At 35.9% G+C, this 25,379-nt stretch overlaps 1 protein-coding gene across 1 annotated transcript in view; it reads right to left on the bottom strand.

Annotated features, from left to right (window-relative positions):
- Nucleotides 1–8,204: 8,204 nt before the first annotated feature.
- Nucleotides 8,205–25,379, bottom strand: part of LOC150082968 (putative phosphorylase b kinase regulatory subunit beta) — a 735,196-nt gene continuing 718,021 nt past the window's right edge. Inside the window, exon 31 of the mRNA XM_090377701.1 lies at nucleotides 8,205–8,242. The gene's annotated coding sequence lies outside the window, so the exon portion shown is untranslated. The remainder of the gene's footprint in view (nucleotides 8,243–25,379) is intronic.

The following is a 25,379-nucleotide window of genomic DNA, read 5'->3' as shown; positions in this document are numbered from 1 at the left end:
AACCCAACTATTCGAAGTTAATCATACTTTCCCACTGCCTTTAATTAATTCACATCCACTGAACTCTCTTCTCATAAAAACCATTCTGACAATTGTATATCTACTCGTCAGAATTAGAATTCAACAGTTAACGCGACCTGGCAAATTAGTTAATATAATACTCATTGCAATTGTTAAGTTAACATACATATTCCTATTCTAATAGTAGAACAATTGTATGGCATGACTGCCATCAGTGATTGTGAACTTTTGCGAGAGAAATAGTGGAAGAGTCACATTAGTTATTAGTTAGCACTAGCATTAGTAGAGGCATCTGATGCAAGAAAGCAAGCTTATGCAGCATCAGCCAAAAAAAAAAAAAAAAAGAAACCACTTCCACCACACCCCTCCGCTCGCTCAAAACACCTGTCCAGCCGAGCCCCAAACCCATTCAGGCCATCAACCCCCATGACAAGGGACAGAAGTCCATTCCACCAACCAACCACCCGCCGGCCGGCCAAAGGCAAACCTCCGTACGTCTATCCTACATCTTTGTCCAAGTTTGCAGACGATACAAAAGTTGGCAGGGTTGTTAAGGACACTACTGATGCTATGCTGCTGCAACAGGATCTGGAAAGGTTGAGCAGATGGGCTGAGAGGTGGCAAATGAAGTTTAACATTGACAAACAGCAACCCCAGAGCAGCATACCAACTCTGTGGTACTACACTGACAGTGGTAGAGAATGAAGAGGACCTGGGGGTAATTGTGCAGGCAGACATGAAGTTCTCTGAGCAGTGCAGATCGGCTGCAGGAGTAGCTCATGGTCTCATCAATGATATACAGGAATTTTTCTAGGAGGGATCATCATCATCATCATCAGCCATTTTCAATCTACTGCAGGATGAAGGCCTCTCCAGCAACTTTCCAGTTCCTTCTGTTTTGAGCACTGGCCATCCATTTACTACTCAAAAACGCATGAATTTCATCTATCCATCTCTGCCTTTGTCTTCCAGGTTTTCTTCTAGCTCCTCTTGGGTACCATTCTGTTATTTTCTTAGTCCATCTGTCATCATGTCTTCGAGCTATGTGTCCTGCCCAAGATCATGTTAGTTCTTTAGTTTTGATAAGAATGTCCTTTACTTGAGTTTGCTGCCTAATCCATGTGTTTCTCTTCTTATCTAACAGTCTGATTCCCAGTATAATTCGTTCCATTCTTCGCTGTGTAGTTCTCAGCTTCTCTTCCATTCTTTTGGTGAGTGCCCAAGTTTCACTTCCATGAGTCATGGTGGGGAGTATACATTGATTCATTATTTTACGTTTCAGACAAACTGGGATATTGCTCTTCAGTATGTGACTATATTTCCTGAATGCTATCCATCCAAAATTTATTCTTCTCTTAACATCCAGCCATTTATCATTATTACAGCTAATAACTTGTCCCAGATAAGTATATGACTCCACCTTTTCAATTACTGCTTCTTCAATCATTATTTCCCTTTCCATGGCATACTTGTTCATCATTACTTTTGTTTTAGCCCTATTCATCTTTATTCATCACATGAAAAACATTCCAAAATTGTAATACTACTAATAGCAAGATAACGCGTGCTATTCAGTTAATTAACCGAGCAACCATATACCAATTAATGCAAAGCTTTGACCGGTGCTATTGTACTCAATAACTTATATGTTAATAAATCCTGTTTTGTTGATAATTTTTCCTTGTGAGAATTCTCTGATACACATAATTCACTAAGTAGATTATGAACTATAGTTAAGCAGGGCTCAAAGGTAAAAATTAAGAACCTTTGAGTTTAATCACAACGCAATATTGAAGCTGCAAGCTTACTATTATTTAAATTTGAGTGGGTCTTGAGGGTGCAAGGTTTTGTCCTAATCCAAACTACTGGACTATCATACGAAACCAGGTCTTCTGAAAACACATATTGGCGTGCAGCCTTGCCGGAAGCCGAGTGATTCACAGAGAACGTTATTTAGACAAGCACACAACTACAACAGAAAAAACCTTCGGAACACTGGTGCCGTGACCACGATTGGAGCGTGTTTAGTGGGATGAAAAACCATTTTTCATGAATGCCCAGGAACGGCCCAGATCTTTGTAGACTGAGTAGCAAAGTGTCAGTAGGATTAGTGAACAGAAAACAAAACTAAGGAGTTTACTGCGGTCGTAGAAAGGGTAGTGATAACGTTGATATTTTATGTGTATAGAGAATAGTTATAGGCATTTCTTTTTATGTTTTTCAGCAATACAAATAACACAGACTTCAGGAGTGCACATTTTGAACAACAGTCAGCAACTTGTAATGTTTTTTGACCTAGAAAATTTATCAAAATTAAAAATAAAATGAGTAGCTGCATGTTAAAACACTTTTTGTTTTAGAATTGCTGAGTACTAACGATATATATTTGGTCTTAGCTTGACGAAAAGGTAAGTTCACGCCAATTTGGGGGACAATAATCTTACACTGACACTAATAAATACAAGATGGAAGAGCAGAGTCCACAGGCTGTAGGTTTTGAAAATTCAGCTCTACTTTATGGAACTCACTGGAGTCTTCTTCCGAACCTAGAAGGCCTCATTTGGCAAATGTTGCGGGTTACCTTGGACAAGTCCCAGTCTTTTTTGGCAAATCGGATGAAGGCCCATCTGTCCAATATTTTTTTGAAACTTTAGAAAGCGTAGGGGAACTAGCATTTTGGCGCGATCCAGAGCTTATAGCTATCTGTAGTTCAAAATTTCGTTCGACAGCAGATGATTTTCTAGCACAATCCACTGAATTATGCAAAGAAAAGAATTATAGCATGTTCAAAAATGTAGTACACAGTTCGAGAAAACAGAACCAATTGTGACATGTTTACATCAGTTTGCAACCGCTGTTCATGGGCCTGAAGAAACAATTGCAAGTTTTAGTGCCGAACTTAGCCCGGTTGGCATTTAAAATGGTAACTTGCCGGAAGCACTAAATATTTTGGATCAGGCAATGTTGGCCCAGTTTCTCAGGGGAATTTTGAATAAAATTAGAAGATTGGTTCTTTCTCATAACCCTTTAACCTTCTCACAGGCGGTGACAATCATGAAACGCGAAGAGACTAACAACGTTCTTACAGAAACAAAACATAGACCAATTAACGTAAGTTCTTGTCAAAATCACAGCAACGAAGACTTTAATCGGCAGGAAAACTATTTTAGAAATATTTTAAAACCGTTGCAAGATCAGATTGAAGGTTTACAGCAATCCATTCAGACATTAACGATAGACACTGCTACCCATAATTGTTCAGAAAGGCAAGTTGAGGCAGTTGACGTAACAAGACAGCGGCAGAGCAATAATCACTTTCTCCCTCCTCGCGAAGCACACGGTGTTTGTTACTCGCTGGCTAACAAGTGAAGCGTCGCCAGTGATGTCAGACCAAAGGGCAGTGACCTTCGTAATAGACGCTGTCTTGCTCCTTGTGATAGAAGGTATTATGCACGCGAAATTCCCGACAATACTGCAAAGCGTGGGCAAAATGGTAGCGTCTGCTGCGGCCGCTTTTATAGCTCTAGGCCGATGCCAAATTTTTCTCCTTGCTCGTGCTCGACTCACGGAATGTGTGAATACACCCCGTTACCAAAAAATTGGGCTCCCCATACTAACAGACAAGGTTGTAATTTTAATGGGATTCAAGGTAATAAGGCAAACAGAACGTATTTTAATGAAAAGAACAGAGGTATTTGGAACTCCTATACAAGAGAAAGAAGGGGAATATATAGACATGAGTCTGCTTGTGATCAAACACACCCTAAACCGATTTTGGGAAGAGCAGTAGATCAGGCTGGTTACAAGCGAAATAGAGATAGGTATTTCTGACAGAGACAGAATATAGGGGATTTTCATCGTCACAGAACTGTTTCCCCTTGTAAAAACTTGAACAAAGTTAGCAAATCAAATGTGAATGGTAAAATATACAACAGATAGTGTATATTCGTGATAATGACGTGAAATTACCATTAATTTCCGGTAATGTTCAGAACATTAAGGCCAAGTTTTTGATTGATACAGGAGCTAGTGTGACGCTGATGTCTACGAATGTATTTAATAAAATTAAGCATGATAAATCACTAAAACCAAGGACCCCAGAACGTAACTGGTGTCTCAGGCTATGTAGTACCAATACGTATGGAGGTTACAGTGAATCTTAAATTAGATAATGCAACTTTTCAGGAAAATGTATTGGTAGCCTCAGGAAATTTTAAAGGGCAATACAATGTGATATCAGGCATAAATGTTTTAAGACGTTGTTTGTTCATAATAGACTTAGGCAAAGGAATTATCCGCTCAGTTCTATTGAAAATTTGTTTAAGTAAAGACAGTATTAGGGACAGTTCATGAGTTCTAAACCAGTGGTAGCTAAACTCACATGTAAACATTTACTACCAGCATCTTCAGAAAGGGTAGTGTCAGCATATTGTAACCAGTTTCCACCGAACAACTAGTGTTAATAGAGCCTAATTCTAACCTAGGTCATGAAGACCTAGCCGTCAGATTTTCGATTGATAAAATAGGTCTGGATCGGATGGTCTGTCCTGGTTGCAAATTTGAAGACTGAGCCTTTACATCTCCCAAAGGGAATGGGGATTGCTAGTTTGGAAAGTGTGAATAACAGTGGTTACTTTTGTAGGTAAGGAGAATAAGACATCTCTGTGACTATACAAGATTTTGACCTTGATCACTTGACAGGTGATCAAAGGCATAAACTATCATACTTGTTGTATGAATACAGAGATGTTTTCTCTAAGTCCCCAGCTCAGCTAGGAAATTCGAAGGTGTTTAAGCATAGAATTAAAATGACGGACAATATACCAGTGAAACAATCAGCCTATAGAGTTCGCTTTTTATTGAAAGATGAAGTCCGAAAGCAGGCGAATGAACTTTTGGAGTCAAACATCATTCAACCCAGTAACTCACCATATTCAGCGCCAATTGTTTTAGTACATAAAAAAGACAAAGTCATATCGTCTTTGTATTGATTTTCGGAGGTTGAATTCTAAAATGATTTCTGATTCTTACCCGATCCTGAATTTGGCGGACAGTCACGCTATTTTACCTCTCATGATTTGCAAAGTGGATTCCACCAAATTGAAGTACACCCAGCAGACCGTCATAAAACAGCTTTTACCACTGGTGAAACTTTATGTGAATTAAAAAATGGGCCGGGTTCGTTTGTGAGAGCCATGTCCCTAGTGCTCCATGATTTGAAGAATGAATCGATATTCCCGTATCTTGATGATATAATTGTCTCATCAGCTGACTTCAATTCGCATCTTGCCAAATTAAGAAAAGTCTTCCAGCGTCTGAGATTATGATCTAAAGTTGAAGCCTAAAAAGTGCGAATTTTTGAAATAACAGATGTTACCTTGGACACCTGGTGAGCCGGGACAGAATTCACCCGGATCCTGTTAATGTCGCTGCAGTTAGAGACTGTAGACCACCCAGAACAATCAAACAAGTCTGATTGTTTCTCGGAATGGCAGGTTTCTACAGAAGTTTATTCTAAATTTTTCTGAGATTGCTCGACCCCTAACCTCGCTCACAAAGAAGGAAACATCTTTTGTTTGGGACTGCTCCACGCAGCAGGCTTTCAATCAACTAAAAACTGCCTTGAGAACTGAACCTCTGTTAATTTATCCTCATTTTACTAAACCATTTGTCTTGTCGACAGACACCTCATCGTATTGCATGGTGGCCTGTTTGGAACTCTAGGTGGATGAAAATTCAGGCAGCCAGTTGCCTATGCTTCTAGGCTGTGGAAGAAATCGGAATTGAACTATAGTACTACGGAGAAAGAAGCTCTGGCAATATAGTGGATTTTTTAGAAGAAAGAGTATGAATTTTAAAATACTATTATTATTACTAGCCATATAGTGCAAGGAAGCCTAAGGCTTATGCTGCACCAGTTAAAAAAAATTCTGAGTTACCCTCAGACAGAGAGAGAGAGAGAGTCAGAAGTAGAAGGGAATTATCAAGAAAGAGAAGAATGATGATATCCAGCTCAGGACCCTGGGTGTGCCAAGCCCATACATCAGATGTGAGCCCCTGGGGTTATATGTTTAACATTTTATATATTTTGGCAATGTAACATGTAAATTAAGAAATATTTATTTAATAAATATTAAATTAATTATTTAATTAACAATATAAATATTTTATAATTGAAATGTTTTATTAATATACATCGTAAACATAGTTGTGATATCTTATTTCATAGTTTGTTTTTTTTTTATAAAGCAAAGAATCAGTTTTATATTATTCTGGAATTTCCCTGAAGAGAACCCCAACAATTTCTATACGTAGTTACGCTTGGGGTCAAATGACCTGACCGTTGGGTCATAGCTTTAAATTGTTGAATCAAATCTAAAAATGTGTGAAAAATTCTAATGATGCCTTTTTTTGAAACCACGAAGGAATGACATTGGATAATTTTTCTTTGTCGTATTTGATTGGATTACAAGAAACGCAATCCGAATTACCAACATAACTTCTCTTTCAACTTTTCTAATAACCACAGAGCAATAATATCTTAGTACTTTGTGCTAATAATTCTTCTAACTATTCACAGGCGAGTTTTAATACTACTTAAAAATATATTCATTAAATTTAAATTATATGTTGTTCAAAAACTAAAATAAGATATTTAAGAATATTATAAAGAATATAAATTCTTTACTGTTTTTATCATATTTTTGAAAGAATTTTGTATATCTAATATAACTTTAAAATAGTAATAATAATAATTTTTATTCGGGTTACTATTAAAATATAGATAAAAATTTTTTTCTAGGGATGGCGGACAAAAACAAAATGAAATATACCCAAAATTTTCGGAAGGAATGGTTAGCTTTTCCACAATTCAAAGACTGGTTAGTACAGATTCCAGGACACCAACTCGAGCAAGATGTAAATATTGCAAGTCAGATTTTACTGCTAAAATTTCAGACATTAAAAGTCATTTAAAATCTTTCAAAGATATTAAGTCAGCAGAACCATTTTCACCTAATAGATCAGGCAACCAATCTAAATTAAATTTTCCCACCAAGAATTTACAAACAGTGGAAGCTGAAGAAAGTTGTTTGTTTGTGCTCACTCGTCAATACTGGCAATAGACCACCTTGGTAAAAATGCATTCCAAGATCAAACAGCTAAAACTTTAAAAATTCATCGAACAAAATGCAGCGGCATTATAAAATATATCCTACACCCCCCCACTTTTAGAAAGATTTATTGAAGTCAGTGCTCAATGGCTTTTCAAATTATAGTTTGTTACTAGATGAATCAAACGATATTAGTGTAACAAAACTATTAGGTATTGCAATTGTGTATTATGATGAGCAATTCGATAAATGACTTTCTACATTCTTAGCTCTTGTAGAATTAGATCAATGTAACACTGAAAATATTTCAAATTCAATTAAAATAATGCTGGAAAATTTTTAATTTTCTTTAAATAATCTTGTGGGCATTGGGACAGATAATGCAAGCGTTATGATTGGAGTTAATAACAGCGTTTATACACATTTGAAGTCCAAAGTACTGAACTTGATATTAATTAAATGCGTATGTCATTCTTTGCAATTAGCAGTATCTCATGCAACCCATGAAACATTCCCTAGAAGTCTAGAATGCATGATCGCTGAAACTTATAATTGGTTTAGTAAATCCACTAGCTGACAAAATCAATTCAAATATTTATGGTGCCATAAACGATGGTGCAGATCCGAAAAAGATAGTTCATTCGTGTCAAACAAGGTTGTTATCCAATGAAGTTGCCATAACAAGAATTTTAGAACAGTATATTGAATTAAAAGCCCATTTTGAAATAACTTGTTTGACTGACAAATATTACTGCAGAACTTCTTTATTCAATGTTCAAAGATGAAGGTAATTTAGCATATCTTTTATTTTTAAAACCTATCTTATCTGTAGTACAAAGGGTAAACAAATCTTTTGAATCAAATACTGCTGATCCTACATTATTACATTATTTAAACATGCTTTTGTCAATGATTGCCAATAAAATATTTTTACCAAATACACATATTGAAAGGATAGAAGAGGACATTGATAATTATTTAGACCCCAAGCCATATTTAGGTTACCAATTTGAAAGAATAAATTAATTAATAATGAATAAACTTATCACAACAGATGAAATGGCAATAAGAGAGAGATGCTGTAATTTCTTGATTGATTTGTATCATGCCTTCCGGACAACATAAAAGAATTAGAAAAAATATCATTAATCTCAGTTAACAATATATTAAAACAACAAAAAGAACCACTGATAAATTTATTACAAAATTTAAAATTGTCTGAAATAGAAATTGAAAAAATTGAGCAACAGGCTGGCCTCGATTAACGTGATTAATTCGTCCCATGAGCGCATCGCGCAAAACGGAAATGCGTTACTCGAATATAATAATCAATAGGAAAAATTATAATTGGTCCTTGACCTTTTGGAATGTCCATAAAGAATTTTAAAAATATCTTTTAAATAACTTTTTAACTGTATACAATGTAAAAGATAATGAAAATAATTATGGAATTAAATGTTTATTGCATAAAACAGCGGTTCCCAAACTGTGCGCCACGGAATATTTTAAAATTTCGAGGGAAACACAGCGATACTTGACATCTGTTGGACACTGCGTGAACTACTAGCTCGGGGTAGTTCAGTTTCAACATTTCTTATTAAGTAGTTTGGACCTAACTAATAAACGGAACTGTTAAGTATTTCTTTTGGTCTGGGTGCACCTTGAAAAAATTACTGAGACGCTAAGGGCGCCGTGAACCGAGAAAGATTGGGAACCTCTGACATAAAATACACAATGAAGAAATGACTGTTGCGGAAATATTTGAAGTGTTGACTTTCTCTTTTCATCAATCAATTTCCGATAGCCGACAACAATCTTCTCTGGTCCCTGGAGAAATATCGCAGAGAACCTCAAACCTTTTGTTTGAGTTTCTATGTGATACAAAAGATTTCATCCAATTCTTTTACTGTTATCTCCTTCATTGTAACATTTTCATCTGGCTCATTTAAAAATTTGAATTTTTATGCAAGTGTGCATTGACTTTATGAGCAGGAGACAAACAAGTAACACGTCTTCTTCTGATGGTTGACGGAACACACCGAGGCGGGCAGCAGGCAAACGTTTGTTTATTGACCATACGACTCGCGGTAAGCTTAACTCACGATTCAAATCTTTTTCAACTATCGCATAAAAAAAGATTGCGTTAACTGGAAATTTGCATCGTGTAAAGTGAAAAGTGGTATAATTTTTCAAATAGCGTTAACTGAAAATCTCGTTAATCGAACTCGCGTTATGTGAGGCCTGGCTGTATATAAACATTACTCTTGTTAAATGGGAAAACTTCAACAATACAATGAAGTTTTTGTCAGAAGTTTTGAAATATCGAGAGGCAAGTGGCGAAAATCCATTTAAAGAAATTAGCCAATTTGCATTGCGTATTTCAATTTTGCCATTATCCAATGAAGATATGGAAAGAATATTCAGCAACTTAAATCTAGTAAAAAACAAAACACGCAACAGAATGAGTGTTGGCATGGTTAATGCAATCTTATCAGTACGATACGGGCTCAAAAGAGTTGAAAAGTGTTGTAAAAATTGTTTTACCTGAAGAAGTGCTTCGTAAAATAGGTACACAGGAAGCATATGATGAGGAGGTATTGAATTTCCAAATTAATTTAGTTTTTTTAGATATTGATTTCATATTAAAAACAGAAAATAAATAACCTTATTTATATATACTATTTGTTTCTTTGTTTTTAATCCCTACAAAATACAAACAAATGAAAATTTAAAAAATTTGGCGGGTTAAATGTTCAAAATAGCGGATTTTGAACATGAGGCTAGCGGGAAATATTAGTTGGCAACACTGCTTGTTAGTCTGTGATCTTTGCTTCGCAGCTCTAGTCCAAGTCATGATTTACGTTTAAATACAATTTAATTAACAACGAAATTTCATAAGATTAATAATATTTTTGATTAACTGATACTATAATGAGCTGATTCCTAATACTGTGTTTCGTATTACGCTATCTAATTTTACTTTACACCTTCGCTATCAGTTCGATATACATGTATATACGTTAAGCTATTTCTTATCGACTACAATATAAATAAATAAATTTTCTGTTCATACTCCGGCACGACAACCAAGTCAGTAGAGTTTACAATAAATCGTCAATACAAATATTTATCGTATTTAGTAGTCACGGGCTTGAACCCCGGTGCACTCAAGGAACGCGTGCTATGCACTCTCGCTCCTGACCACTGGGCTATATCAGGCGACTAGTTCAACAATATTGGCGCCAACACCGGGAGTCGTAACTTCCAAAAATCGTTGGTTAAATTCAAAATAAGAAGCTAATGAATGTTACTAAACATATTTAATATCTCCGTAAAACACAATGTACTATGTTAAATAACAAAGAATAAGTTAAAAATTAAAAAATACTTATCCCTTTACAGCAGCAAAAAATCCACTGTTCGTACTATTCTGCAATCACAGTGCCCTATTGTTGGGATATCAGAGACGTGGTGTCACACTGATAAAAGGAATGCAGATTGGAATTTGGGGAGTATAATAAGGGAGGAGGGGTTATGCTATTAGCTAAGAAACACAAAATCTAAGGAAGTATATCCAGTTGACAGGGATGGACAGTGCAATGTTGAGTCAGGTTGGTGTGATATAATATTGGGAAAGGGAAAACAAGAGTAGGAGTGCGTTATAGGCTTAATGACTCTGATGAGTACAATGACAATTGTCCAGAGAGATAGTGGGCCAGTAAACCAGATTGCCTTGTAAGGGGGGAATTTAACTTTGCAGATATTGACTGGAACTTGTGATTGGTCACTCGCACATTAGAAAGACTTTTATTGGAGGATGGTTTTCTACAGCAACATGTTCAATGGGCAACCAGTGGTCGGTAATACTCTTCAGCTGATTATCAGCAGTGATGTCTCATGCATTAGGAATTTGCAGATAAAGAAACCACTAGGTGACAGTGATCAGTCTACTGATGTGGGATTTACTTCAAGATGTAACTACCATCAGTTCTAAAGAGAAGGGTTTTTGTTTTCGTAAAGGTGACTACAGTGGTCTCATGCTGTTTTTAAATTCTATACAGTGGGATCAGCTGATGATGTTAAAAACAGTGAATTCTAAATTGGAGGCCTTCAGGGAATTAATCTTGGAAGATACTAGGCTTTTAATAATAGCTTAATCTTGGTAGCTACTACTCTGCCACGAGCCTCAAACTAATGAGGCTCGTGGCAGAGAATAAAAATGCGTGGGATGCATATAAATTAACAGGCGACACAGAAGCCTAAGGCAGATATAAGCTAGTGTGTAATCAAGTCACAATGGAGGTTAGGCAAGCGAAGGCTGATTACGAGAAATCCTTGACAAAGGATGCAAAGAAAAACGACAAAGACTTCTTTACTTATGTAAACTGTAGAAGGAAGGGGATAAATCAGATTAGTCCACTTGATGTTGGTGGTTCGAATTTTGATGATCCTGCTCAGATAGCTGACAACATGAATGAGTATTTTGCATCTACATTCACACATGAGGAATTCTGTAAAGAAGGGGAGGACAGACGTTTACTAAACTCTAACAGGGAGCTAAATGATTTTGTAATAACAGAGAGCAAAGTGGAGGAGAAATTGTTGAAGTTAAACATAAAAAAGGCACCTGGGGCATATGGAATCTATCCAGTTATATTGAAGGAGGCAGCAAGGGAAGTAAGCAATCCCTTAATCATAATTATGAGAGCATCCTTAGGTTCAGGAGAGGTCCCCATGGACTGGAGATGTGCAAATGTATTCCCATTCACAAAGGGGATTCAAAGGGTGACACAAATAATTATAGACCAGTTAGTTTAACTTCTGTTCAGGGGAAAATAATGGAGTCACTGGTTAAAGAAGTGATGCCGGATCACCTAGACAAAGTTGTAGTAATAGTTCGGACACAGCTTGGGTTTGTTAAGAGGAAGTCTTGTCTGACCAATGTGGTCACAAAGGAACTGGATGGAAAATATAATTTTGATATCATACACTTGGATTTCAGGAAAGCTTTTGATACTATTGCACATGGAAGACTGCTGTAAAAATTGGAGCGGTATGGCATTAAGGGCAAGTTGCTGCAATAGATAAAGGGATAGTCGAGTGGGATATGGCAGAGAGTGGTAATAAATGGACACTGCTCTATGTGGACTAAAGTTATTGGTCTCTCAGGGTTTGGTGCTGTATCCATTGTTGTTTTGTGTATTTATTAATGATATCGATGAAGGTATATCAGGCTTAATGTCCTTGTTTGCAGATAATACAAAGGTTGGCAGGGTTGTTAATGAGAGTAGAGACGGTATGCTACTGTAACAGGATCTGGAAAAGTTGAGCAAATGGGCTGAGAAGTGGCAACTGAAGTTTAATATTGAGAAATGCAAAGTACTGAATATGGGTAGCAGTAACCCAAGAGAAACGTACAACTGTGTGGTACTACACTCAGGGAGGTGTAGAATGAAAAAGACCTGGGGTAATTGTGCAGTTGGATATGAAGTTCTATGAGCAGTGCAGACAGGCTGCCAGAGCAGGTCATGGAGTTTTTTCAATGATATATAAGAATATTGCTAGCAGAGACAAGGTGATTATATCTTTCTATAAGACAATGGTCAGGACACACCTTGAGTACTGTGTACAGGTCTGTAGGCCTCATTTTAGGAAGGATGTAGAGTTTCTAGAATGAGTACAGAGAAGGGCAACAAGATTGGTGAGAGGGACAAATGGGTTCTTTTACAAGGAGAGGCTTAAATTCTGTAAGTTACAGCATCTGGAGACTAGGCACCTGCGAGGTGATCTGATTGTGGTGTACAAGGCCTTGAATGTTTGAGCAGGCTAATGCTGATGGGATACTTGCACTTGCTCAGATTAAGAACTTGAGGGGGCATAGATTGAAATTGAGGAAAGACAGTTGTAGAATATATATACGAAAGTTTGCCTTTAGCCAGCGGGTAGTTGATTGCTGGAACAGACTTCCATTTGTTGTTGTGGAAGTTGATAGCTTAAATAAATTTAAGGTTGAATTAGACAAACATTTGGGGTGACCGGATAGGTGAAATGGGAAGGTTTTTTTTTATTTTTTGGCTGATGCTGTATAAGCTTGCTTTCTTGTGTCATATGACTCAATTAATGCTAATGGTTAAATGCAATAATAACACTAGTTTAATTCACCAGTTACACCAGTGTGGTCAATATTTATGAATTGATAACTAATAAGTAATTTTCAGGCTAGTGAATGTTTTTTTATTGTTGACTAGTATGCATAAAGCAGTACAGGTATTTGTTCTGGTTAGCACGTCTACTTAAAAATGGAAGCCTAGAATGAAAAAACTAAGAATTCCACTGAAAACACAGGCTCTTAGACTTCATATATACTGGATTAGTATCAGTAAAACCAAATGATGCATGCAAATTCCTTTTTCTGGATCACCAAAAAAAAAAAAAAAAAAAAAAAATATATATATATATATATATATATAAAATAAAATAATAATATAAAATTAAAGAAAACAATATTCCTACTGTTACAATGCCAGGTATGGGCAGTCTTTCCAGCAGATCGGGACCATCATAAAAGCACACAAAGATTAAAAAAAAGAAATGCAAAGGTTAAAACTAAGAATTAAGTGTTGCAGTCTAAGCTGTGCATATGTGGGAAAAAACTATGGATTTATTTATATAATTGATCCAGCATATAGACTTGCAAATCTGCATTCCATGCTGATTAGTTTTTGAAATCAAGGCTGTTCAAGTTTTTGCAACTTGCTCATTTCTGTATATTTTGGATATAACTTGTTTTTTTAAGTCTTCAAGAGTAACTTTTTCATAATTTGAATATCATAAATGCACAACATTGTCATAAAAACTCCGTAGTGAACCTTACATTGAACTTTTAACTGCCTTAAGGCTACCATCTTGGCAGGGTCTGGTGCCTTAACCACTTGGCAACATATAAGTTTGCTATTAAATTAGGTTGTCATGTTCATAGGATTAAAATGCACTCCTAGGACAACAAACTAAGAAATTGGTACAAAATACTGACTTGCACTTCACGTACACTTTCATCCTTGGGTAGGTGCGATTTATTCTTAATATAAAGATATAATTTATTAAATATCCCTTTAATATTGTGGTTAATATTTATGAATTCATAACTAATAAGTAATTGTCAGGCTAGTGAAGGTTTTTTTATTGTTGACTAGTATGCATAAAGCAGTACAGGTATTTGGTATTTGTTCTGATTAGCACCTAGATCAAATCTATATATGCACCAGACTGAAACAGAACAAAAGAAACATCTATGAATAAATATACATATAAATAGATTCCTTAAAGAAAAATAATTATTTTTATAATATGTATTTTCACCGCAGCCATAAGAATCAATGAATTTTTTGGGCAGGATAGGAGTTTGATCCTGCAGCCTGTGCATATATCTTACCCTGGGACAATAGCTCACCCTTTACAAAATTCTCAGATATATCCAGAAAAATCCAGACACATGGTAACCTTGTGTACACAGTGACGTTAAGAATTATTACTGAAGAGTGAAGGGAAATAAGTATCAACATTTCTTCCATTTCCATTGAGCTTTCAGATGAATAATTGTACAATTTAATTAATTTTGCTTACGCTTTGGTTTCAAAGCTTCTATTATGTAATTTCCAAGACTAGATTTTGAACAGGCTAAGAGTAAAAAACTTGCTTCTTGTCCAAATGGTAGTTGAGCATTCTGGTCTCTTGCCAAAGCTACTGGCTGTAACTTTTACCCAACTGTACTTCCACCTCTGTCAAAAAAAATAGTTCTATTGTCACCTCAGTTAAAGATAAAGCTGACCTGCTGGCATCCCACTTTTCTTCTAACTCATGTATTGATGATCTAAACCATCTATCATTTCCAGTACACTCCATTTAATGCCTTCTATGGTCTTCCGTCAAAACGATGTCGGAAGAATTTTGAAGAGTCTTCATGCCAAGAAAGCACCAGGTACTGACATTATTTCATCATTGTCCTCAAAATCTGTGCTCCTGTTCTGTGTCGCCTTTTTACACTTTCTTATTCCATCAGTGTTTCACCTTCACTTCCAGGTAATTCTCCAGTGGAGTAAAGATAACTTAGTTGATTTCAATCCTTCTAAAACCCAGTCCTGTCTTATATCTCAGAAAAAGGTTCTCTAATCCTATGCTTATCTTCGAGGACACTCAGATTTCTAGACATGATAACATATCGCTATTAGGGATTACCCCGAGATTCTAATCTCTGTTGGCATAAGCATATCACAAATACTGCTCCTCTGCATCTAAAAAACTGGGCTTTCTCTTTCACTTTGACATTATTTTTCTTTGAAACAGTTGCTCACTCAGTTCAAATCACAAATCTGCCCTACCATAGAATATTGGTCCCACATCTGGGATGGTGTTCTCAAAACCGCTCTCATTCTTCTAGATCCATTCAAAAGAGGGTAGTTAGGTTAATTAATAACCGATCTTTAACAAAGTCTCTCCACTCTTTGTCTTCTCACAGATGTTCTATTTCTGCTGCATACCTTTTCCATATATACTTCCATGGGCAATGTTCTTCTGAATTGGTTTTTATAATTTGTACTCTCTCTTCCAAACCAGTCTGAATACATGCTGCAACCAGTCAGCATCTTATTCCTCTCCAACTTCAAACTCACAGAACCAACTTTTTTCCCCCTCATTTATTCCTTCAACTTGTTTTCTGGAACAACCTCCCTTCATACGAGGGTGGTTCAATAAAGAGTCACCCTCACCTACTTCCATATATCACAGAGTAATATTTTGTGTGTAGCATCACACATATCTTTGTGCTAAAGGTGTAAAATTTCAGCCCTGTGTCTTAATTTGTTTTTCTCTTACAGAGCTGAACATGTGATGAAGTAGCATCATGAACAAATTTGAAGCCAGAGCTGTAATCCAGTATCTGTTCTTAAAGGGGAAATCTAAAGAAATCCACGAGATGACTGCTGTATATAAGGATGAAGCCCCATCAATTGCACTATGAAGCATTGGCATAGACAGTTTAGGTATGGTCGAACATCGGTAGAATCTGAGCCCATTCCAGGTCGTCCCAATTAAGCCATCGATGACAGCATAATCAGAAAAGTGGAGTCGTTAATCATGGAAGATCACCGAATAGCTGTGCGTGAATTGTCCCAGGAGGTGAAGATCAATGTGAGCTCTGCTGAAACAGTCCTTCACGACCAACTCCATTTACGGAAATTGAGTGCAAGAAGGATTCCCCGATTATTGACAGGTTTCCAGAAGGCTGATCGACAACAGAAATCATAAGAGTTGTTAGCCCAGTGCCAAAAAAAATGAGGAAGACTTTTTCTCTCGTCTAATCACTCAGGATGAAAGTTGGATACACCATTTCGACCCTGAAAGTAAAAAGCAGTCCATGAAATGGCAATATCATGATTCATCCCCCCCACCCCAGAAAGCAAGGGTTCAAGCGTCAGCAGGAAAGGTCTTGCTGACAGTGTTTTGGAATGAGAAAGTTGTAATAATGACTGATTACCTGTCAAAAGGTAGAACAATTACAGGTGCCTATTATGCCAACTTACTCACAAAATTATGGAAGAAAATCAAAACATATAGGCGTGGAATGCTGTCCAATGGTGTGAGAATGCTTCAAGACAATGCCACAGTTCACATGTCTGAAATTGCAGCAACACAAGCGGCCACTTGTGGATATAAAATATTGTCCCATCCAGCCTACTCACCCAATCTTGCAGCGTTGGACTTCTTGTTTCCTTCTCTCAAATCATTTCTTCAGGGGACCCACTTCCCTGATGATGAGACACTCATTTCTGAAATAGAGTCGTGGTTCAAAGACTAACCTCACCACTTCTACAAAAACAGTATCCGTAGCCTCATCCATCTATGGGAAAAATGTGTAAATCTGCATGGTGGCTATGTAGAGAAGGACTATAACCTGTGCCAAGAATCAACAGGCTAGCAACCTCTGCAGCTAGGTCAATGCGATCCTTTATTGAACCACCCTCATATTTCCTGAAAATTGCAATCTACAGAACTCTTCATTGACATTAGAATTCCATTCTAATATCAACAAGTTTCTTCTCAACCTTCAACCCATGCACGCTACTAAGTACTATAAGTTCTAATACTTCTTGTGCTTTCATAAAAAAAATTCTCAGGTTTTCTTTTAAAAAAAGAAACACACTGCGAAGGATTCAGTCACTTCCTTTGCTTCAGCTGAAATACGTTTAATAATACAATGCTAAGCAAAACTCAGAAGAAACTATTACAGAAAGGTGGAAGGGAGGCAGACAGACAAGATTGAACATGTTATTAACTCTCTCTCCAACATTACTGCCACCATCTATGAGCACATGCAAATATTATTATTTGCATGTAATACTAGAAATCAGTGTCATATCTACTTCCTTAAATTGTAGTAAGATATATGTATTATGGGTACATATATGTATTATATATGTACTGTGTAATTTGGAACTGTGGCATAATGCAATATGAAATTTTAAGAATTATTTTTGAAATCTAAACAAAATATTGACTGCAAGCGCTGATATATAAAGTGGAGGTAAAATCATGTTGGCCAGTGTAATTAATCTTAATGGTTCAATGCAATCTCTGCCCAGTTCCCTCAAAATTACTATGCATATGCCATTAAATCCAGAAACCTTTTTGTGATAAACAATCTTCTGTAATTTCAATATCACTAATTTCATGCTTTTCAGCTTCACTTGCAGTTTCTCTAACCATGTTCTTTTTCCCTCTAAATATCAATGTTAAGTATCCATTCAATTTATCCACACCTAAATCATATTTAGGTATTTCTAAAATTTTTCTATACTTATTATGCAAGGATCTGATCTGATTCCTTCCTTTCTTCTCTGTATTCATATATGTGAAAAACTTTTTTTCCATCATTCTTTACTCTCTTAGCTGGTGGTTTTTCATAATAAGGTTTCCTGACCTTACAAATATACTAACCATATCAAATATAATAACCAGTACTATTGCAGATCAAATATATTTGAAATTTGTTGCATACAAGGAATGGGTCAGTCATGTAATCAAAGTCACATACATATAATAAGAGTAATGTTGCATTGTTCTTCTACTTAAGAGAATATTTAAGTAGAAGAACAATGTGACAGAATATTGGACTTTCCACTTATTTAATGGTTTACTGTACAGTGTGATAAAATTTCACAATATAAACTGAACTATATTGCCATTCTGGCTGTAAATAGAGCAAGTACCTACCATAACAGATAATTTTAAATGACCTGTTTCGCTTTGCAGCCTGTTGCAGTTTTGTGGGCATTTTGACATCTTTTATGTTGTTTTCACCAACTTGTATACCGGTTACCCTTTGGACTGCTAACATCTGAATTTTCTGTCTAATTTGGAATACTAAAACTATTTTACTCATCATGCAAGATTTTCTACAAGGCTTTTCTACAAGGTTTAGATCTTTTCATAGAAAAGATCTAAACCTCCCAAGCACTTCCTAATTCATTTCACAAATATACGTGGTCTCAATTCTAATCTCAACGATGTCCATTTCCACTTGCAGTCTGCCAAACCCCATGTACTTTTTCTCACAGAATCTCAGTTATCAGTTGATTCAACTACTGCTCATCTCAGATGCCCAAATTATTCGCTGTATGATTCCTTTCCTCTCAAAGGTGGTACTTGTGCATATGTCCATTCTGATATTCACTGTCAGAGACTTGGCAATTTGGAATCTCCTCTCTTTGATCTTCTCTGGCTTAAAATCTCTCTACCTCATTGTGTCAAATTCATCTATTGTCTCTACCGCTCTCCCAATTCCACTAATCACTTGGAGCTCTTTGACTTCCTCTCTTTGCAACTTGACTTTCTCCAGTCCAACTTTCCTAACAGTGAGGTAATTTTCCTTGGTGATTTTAATGTTCACAACTCCAGCTGGCTTCCGTTTTCTAGTCACACTGACCCAGTTGGTCGAGATGCTGAGGCTTTTGCAATTACTAATGACCTTGCACAGATTGTTCATTTAGCTACAAGAATACCGGACAGTCCTAACCATGCAGCCAACAGGCTTGATCCTTTTCTCACAAACAACCCTTCTAAGTACACAGTCGAAATGAGAGGTCCTTTAGGCACCTCGGTTGACAACTTGGTGATTGTCTCTTCTCTAATGGAGCCTTTATCTCATGACTATTCCCAACCTCGTATTGTTTGGCATTACAAGAATGCAAAATGGGATGACCTGCAAGATTTCTTTTCTTCTTTTCCTTGGTCAGATTACTTTTTCAAAACTTCTGATGTCAACGTTTGCTCGGATCGTGTCGGTGAAATTATTCTTGCAGGAATGGAATCCTTTATCCCACACTCCACTTTAAAATCTCGTCCTTTATCTAAATCTTGGTTTTCCAATAAATGTGCTAAGGCTGTTCAAGAGAAGAATGTTGCATATTGTAATTGGCCGCAACTTTTGCCCATCTCTGCTCCCACATCTGTCCAAACCAGATGGTTCTATTATCACTTCAGCCAAGGATAAAGCTAACCTGCTAGCATCCCATTTTTCTTCCAACTCATGTATTAATGATCTTGGCAAAACACCTCCCACCATTCCCAACACACTCCATTCAATATCTCCTGTGGTCTTCCGTCAAAAGGATGTCAGAAGAATTTTGAGGAATCTTGATGCTAAGAAAGCTCCAGGTTCCGATGGTATTTCTCCACTTGTTCTCAAAACTTGTGCTCCTGAATTTACTCCTATTCTTTGCTGCCTATTTTCACTTTCTTATTCCAAAGGTGTTTTTCCTTCTGCTTGGAAATTTGCTCATATCCAGCAAGTTCCTAAAAAGGGTGACAAATCCCTCCCATCCAATTATTGTCCCACTGCAATTACTTCTACTCTTTCTAAAGTAATGGAGAAATCAATTAACCGCCAACTCTTAAACTACCTAGAAACCTTCCGTCTGATCAACGATCGCCAGTATGGATTCCGTCAATGTCGATCCACTGGTGATATTCTGGCTTATGTTACCCATTTATGGACTAATTCAATGGAAAGGTTTGGGGAAACACAAGTAGTTGCTCTTGACATCTGAAAGGCTTTCGATCGTGTTTGGCATAAAGGTCTTCTAAACAAGCTTCCATCTTATGGATTGCCAACTGTTTTTAGTAATTGGTTATCCAGTTTTCTCTCTGATCACTCACTGAGGGTGATGGTAGATGGCTCTCTGTCTTCTAACTTCTCCACTAATGGCGGTGTCCCCCAAGGTTCAGTTCTTTCTCCCACTCTTTTCCTCTTGTATATTAATGACCTTCTTCCATTGATTGGAAATCCTATCCATAGTTTTGCCGATGATAGCACGTTGCATTCCACTTTCCATTTTGAGAAACCTTGTCCTGCTCAATCAGCTTCAATTTCTTGAAAATCTGCTACCAATTCTTTAAATGCGGATCTTCATAATTCTCCAGTGGGGCAAAGACAACTTAGTTGATTTCAACCCTTCTAAAACTCAGTCTTGTCTTATATCTCGCAAAAAGGATTCTTCTACTCCTATGCTTATCTTTAGTGACACTCCGATTTCTAGGCAAAATGATATATCTCTTTTGGGGATTACCCTGACTTCTAATCTCTCTTGGCACAAGCACATTACAAATATTGCTTCCTCTGCATCTAAAAAACTTGGTTTTCTCTTTCGGTCTCGGCGTTACTTTTCTTCCAAACAGCTGCTCACTCTGTATAAATCGCAAATCCGCCCTGCCATGGAATATTGTTCCCACATCTGGGGTGGTGCCCCCAAAACCTCTCTCAGGCTTCATGATTCCACTCAGAAGAGGGCAGTTAGGTTAATTAATGACTCATCTCTGCACTCGCTGTCTCATAGACGTTCTGTTTCTGTTGCATGCCTCTTCTACAAATACTTCCATGGGCACTGTTCTTCTGAATTAGCTTCTATAATTCCTGCCCTCTCTTTCAAAACAGTCCGAACACGTGCCGCCACCAGCCAACATCCATTTACTGTCCAACTTCAAACTCACTGAACCAACTTTTCATCTTCCTCGTTTATTCATTCATTCAACTGCTATTTTCTGGAACAACCTTCCTTCATATGTATTTCTTGAAAATTACAGTCTACAGAAGTTCAAGTCCAATGTCAACAAATATCTCCTTTTGTCTTTTCAACCTCCAACCCAAGCACAGTACTAGGTACTATAGGTTCTAATAGCTCTCGTGTTTGGGGTTTTCATAAAAAAAAAAAAAAAAAAGTAATAACTGAATTATAAAGTTGAATGACTGGTTCTTTAATGCAGATTGTACTAATACATCACTATGCAAGTTGCAAAATGCTTTAAAAAAAAAAAAGGTTGACTTATAGGGAAAATTAAAATTAAGCACAAATTTTAACTGCAAAAACCAGAAGTAAACTTGTACATCAGAATATAAGGTAATTTCTTTCTTTGTCACTGAAGGCAGTGTTGAATCCAGAGCGATTGCACAGGGGGGGGAGAATGTAAACTTCGGGGAATACATGTAGTATATGTGTATATTTTTTTATTATTATTTAATATTTACAACATATGTATATGTTATAAACAAATCTGTATATTTACATTTATGCATATTTATAAATGTTATAATTAGAGAATATGAGAAAACAAAAGGAAATATTTATTACTTAACATCTAAATACTAATAGTCAGTTCACAAAAACCACATTACTGACAATAATCACAGTTGGATAATATGAAAATCACCAATTAAAATTTGCAAAAAAAAAAAAAAAAAAAAAAATACAAATTCTAATCAAACATGCAAGTACTGTATTGTAATAACCTTATTCTTATTGGCTTTTTCTTTGTGTGGTATCAATCACTTAATTTATTAATTTTTCCGATAATTCATTCGGGCCCTCTAAGCCTATCTTCACACAATATTACAGTACAGATGCATATATAATAAAAAGGTTATCAAAATGTATTGTTTATAGGCTGTGACCAAACTGTCTTGTTTGCAGTATACAAAGGAAGAATTAGCCACAAGTAGAGTCTTGCTGTGAAAAAAACAAACAAAGGGAATGTGAAAACCATAAAGCAAAACTGCCAACAATTGAATTAGTGGTTGCAGTAGACTCCTCTCTCTGCCCAGACATTTAGCCAGCCCTGAAAGCCACGGGACACTTTATAATTACAATAGCATCTGTCAGGAACCATTTCAGGGAACCTATTCATGGACTGTGATCTTGTTTGCGTTACACAATCAAAGAATTAGTCGCAAGAAGACCATTTGTGTGAAACAATATCAAGAGATGGTTTGTGTGAAAATAAAGGGAATCTGAAAACTATAAAACCAAAATGCGGACACTTGAAATAGTGGCTTTTAGTTACAATTTGTGCAGCTAGAAATACTGCCCATTTAATTATTTTGAAAATTTTGTCTCTTTTGAATTTTAGGGATTTATTTTCGCCGTGTACTAACTAACAAGTATCACACTCAGTTGATGTGATTTTTCATGTTATGTTTATTTGACATAAAATTATTGAATTCGTGTTTTATAAAATAAATATTACTATTTTTCACCGGGGGGTGAAATTCACCCCCGGTCACTCTCCTGGATTCAACACTGACTGGAGGGCATGCAACTATATCTGAATACAGTCTATATATTCCGGACTTCATAAATCCAACAAATTATTATTTTCAGACATATTACAATATGTTTTTAAAAAATGCCAAGATAAATTGTACAAATATCCTAGTACATAATATTTTAAAAACCAAAAAACAGTGTTTAAATAAATGTGCAGTAAGTACACTAAGGAAAGTTTCTTTTCAAATTTTATTAAACAAACAAACAAACAAAGTGGTGTTTTATTTTGGCATATTATGAAAAGACAATGTGTGACCTTTACAAGTGGCAATACACTTGATATTATTACCATAACATAAGCTTGGAAGTTAAGCAAATTCTCATATCTAAAACTGTCACTGTAAGACTAATGAATAATATAACCTACTGTTCGTTTTCATTGTTATTTATAATTTGCACTGAATTTTTCATCATTATTTATCTATACATGAATTCATTACCAAAAGTAAATAAAAACAGTTGCATGAGTTATCCTGATTTCAAGTAAATATAATATTTCAATAAGCAGTATAAAAACTAAAATTTTGTGTCAGATAAAATTCCATACATAATCCCAGTTTATTCTTAAAGTAGGACTAAAATTACCATTCTTTTACAAATTTATTTAATCATAGCCAAGCAATAATACATACTAGTAATTTGTATAGCATGGTTTAATGATAAATGCTGAAATTTTCAAGAATACATTTTTACACTTATATACAATTTTAATTAGATGAGCATTTTATTTAAAAATAATCTTTTCAACAACATGGACACAGATATGAATTTGATGTACATGAAATAATGAAAAATATTAATTTATTTTAATATTCTTTCCTTCAATTGGCACATAAATGCACAGTTATGGCCTTTTTTCTTCAAAAATGATTTATGTTTATATTTTATTCATAAAGTACATAAAATTTTGCAGGCGCCTCCGTAGCCAGGTGGGAAGGAGCAGCAGTGCGTAGCACACGCTTCTTGATTAGACCGGGGTTCGAGCCCGTCACCACCAAATACGGAGGATGCGGAAAGGTCAAGGAATGACCACCGCATATCCCGGAGCAATATGGCCTTAGTTGCTAATGCTCCTAAAAACCAAATAACAAACAAACATAAAATTTTGCATTAATTTTCATAAACATAAGTGTGAATTAAAGGCAGACAATCCATTTACTTTGAAAAGAAATTAGCATATGCAACAGAATACTCGGATAAGGTAAAGAAAGCCAACACGAAAACCACTGGAAACATCGGCTAACTTACCCGGAAAATTAGTTTCTGATACCACACTCTAGCACTGCTCTCTCGGTAAACAGATGGTAGGTGTTATCGGTCTGGAGCAGAAGTCGAGAACGATATATTGATGACAGGTAGGTGAGGCAAATGATGAAATAATTGGTGGTGGGCATGGCAGACGACAAGCTACTGTGTAAGCATTGGTTGGCATTATGATGTGTATTTATGAGTAAAGAACGGTCCATAATTCGTTTTGTAATGAACGGTAAACAGGTAATAGTAGCGATTAATCTTTTAAAAATGGAAGAAATTTGTAAGGAAAATAAAATGTCGCTTGATTTTTTGATGAAAACTAAATTAATAAGACACTGAAATTTTACTGTTTTAAGTGTGCGATGATTATTTTAAATTAATTGAATCATGAACAGAGTCATGTGGAAAGTTCTGGTATTGTAAAAAATGTTCTGCACATGTTTCTTTATTAAAACATAGTTTTATGGAAAATACAAAACGTCCATTAAAAAAAAAGATAATGTATATTATATAATTTTGGTCAACGTGCATGCCAGTAACTATGACAGCATTCCAATTGGAGATTTCGAAAGTAACAGCAATTAAATTTTATAAGAAACTAAGAGATATTTGTTAATTGCAGTTTTCAAAAAGCCCATTAAGTTGGGTGGATCAGGGGAAACTGTAGAAGGAGATGAAACTGTATTGGTAAAACCAAAACATCACAGAGGAAATTTAACTGCTAAGAAATGGGTGTTTGGAGTATTTGAAAGAGAATTAAAATTCGTCTTCATGAAATTCATAAAAAATCGGAAGCAAAAACTCTTTTAAGCATTATTAGAAAAGTAGTGAAGAAAAATACTATCATCATAACAGATGAATGGCGTGGATATAGGCATATTACGGCCTTAGAAAAAAACAATTACAAACATTTAACGGTGAAACACAAGGAACATTTTGTAGATCCACATACAGGAACACATATGAATAACATCAAAGCTCAGTGGAAGAGACTGAAAGACTAAATGGCAGCTGTAAAGATATGTTAACGGGTCACATGAATGAATATACGTGGCATCAAAGTTATGGGAAAAATCATGAAGATACTTTTCAGAATATTATTACTCAAATTGCAAATAGCTATTGAGGTCCAACTATATGATTTGTATTCATGAATTTTTTTTTTGAAAAAGTTCCGTTCATTTTTATGTTTTTCATTATGTTTTTTTCTCATTATTAAAAACAGATTTTTGGAGTTCATGAGTGTTCTTACTATGTTATTGATTTAGGTTTGCAGGGCCATGCCGAGCCATTTTAGTACCTGAGGCAAGGTACTAAAATGTACCCTAATGTTAATCAT

The sequence above is a fragment of the Mastigoproctus giganteus genome, chromosome 7 (assembly GCF_048544385.1).
Source record: "Mastigoproctus giganteus isolate SK-2022 chromosome 7, ASM4854438v1, whole genome shotgun sequence".
Classification (NCBI taxonomy): Eukaryota; Metazoa; Arthropoda; class Arachnida; order Uropygi; family Thelyphonidae; genus Mastigoproctus; species Mastigoproctus giganteus.
Note: the sequence above shows the minus strand (reverse complement) of the source record. Positions and strands in the feature narration are given on the sequence as shown.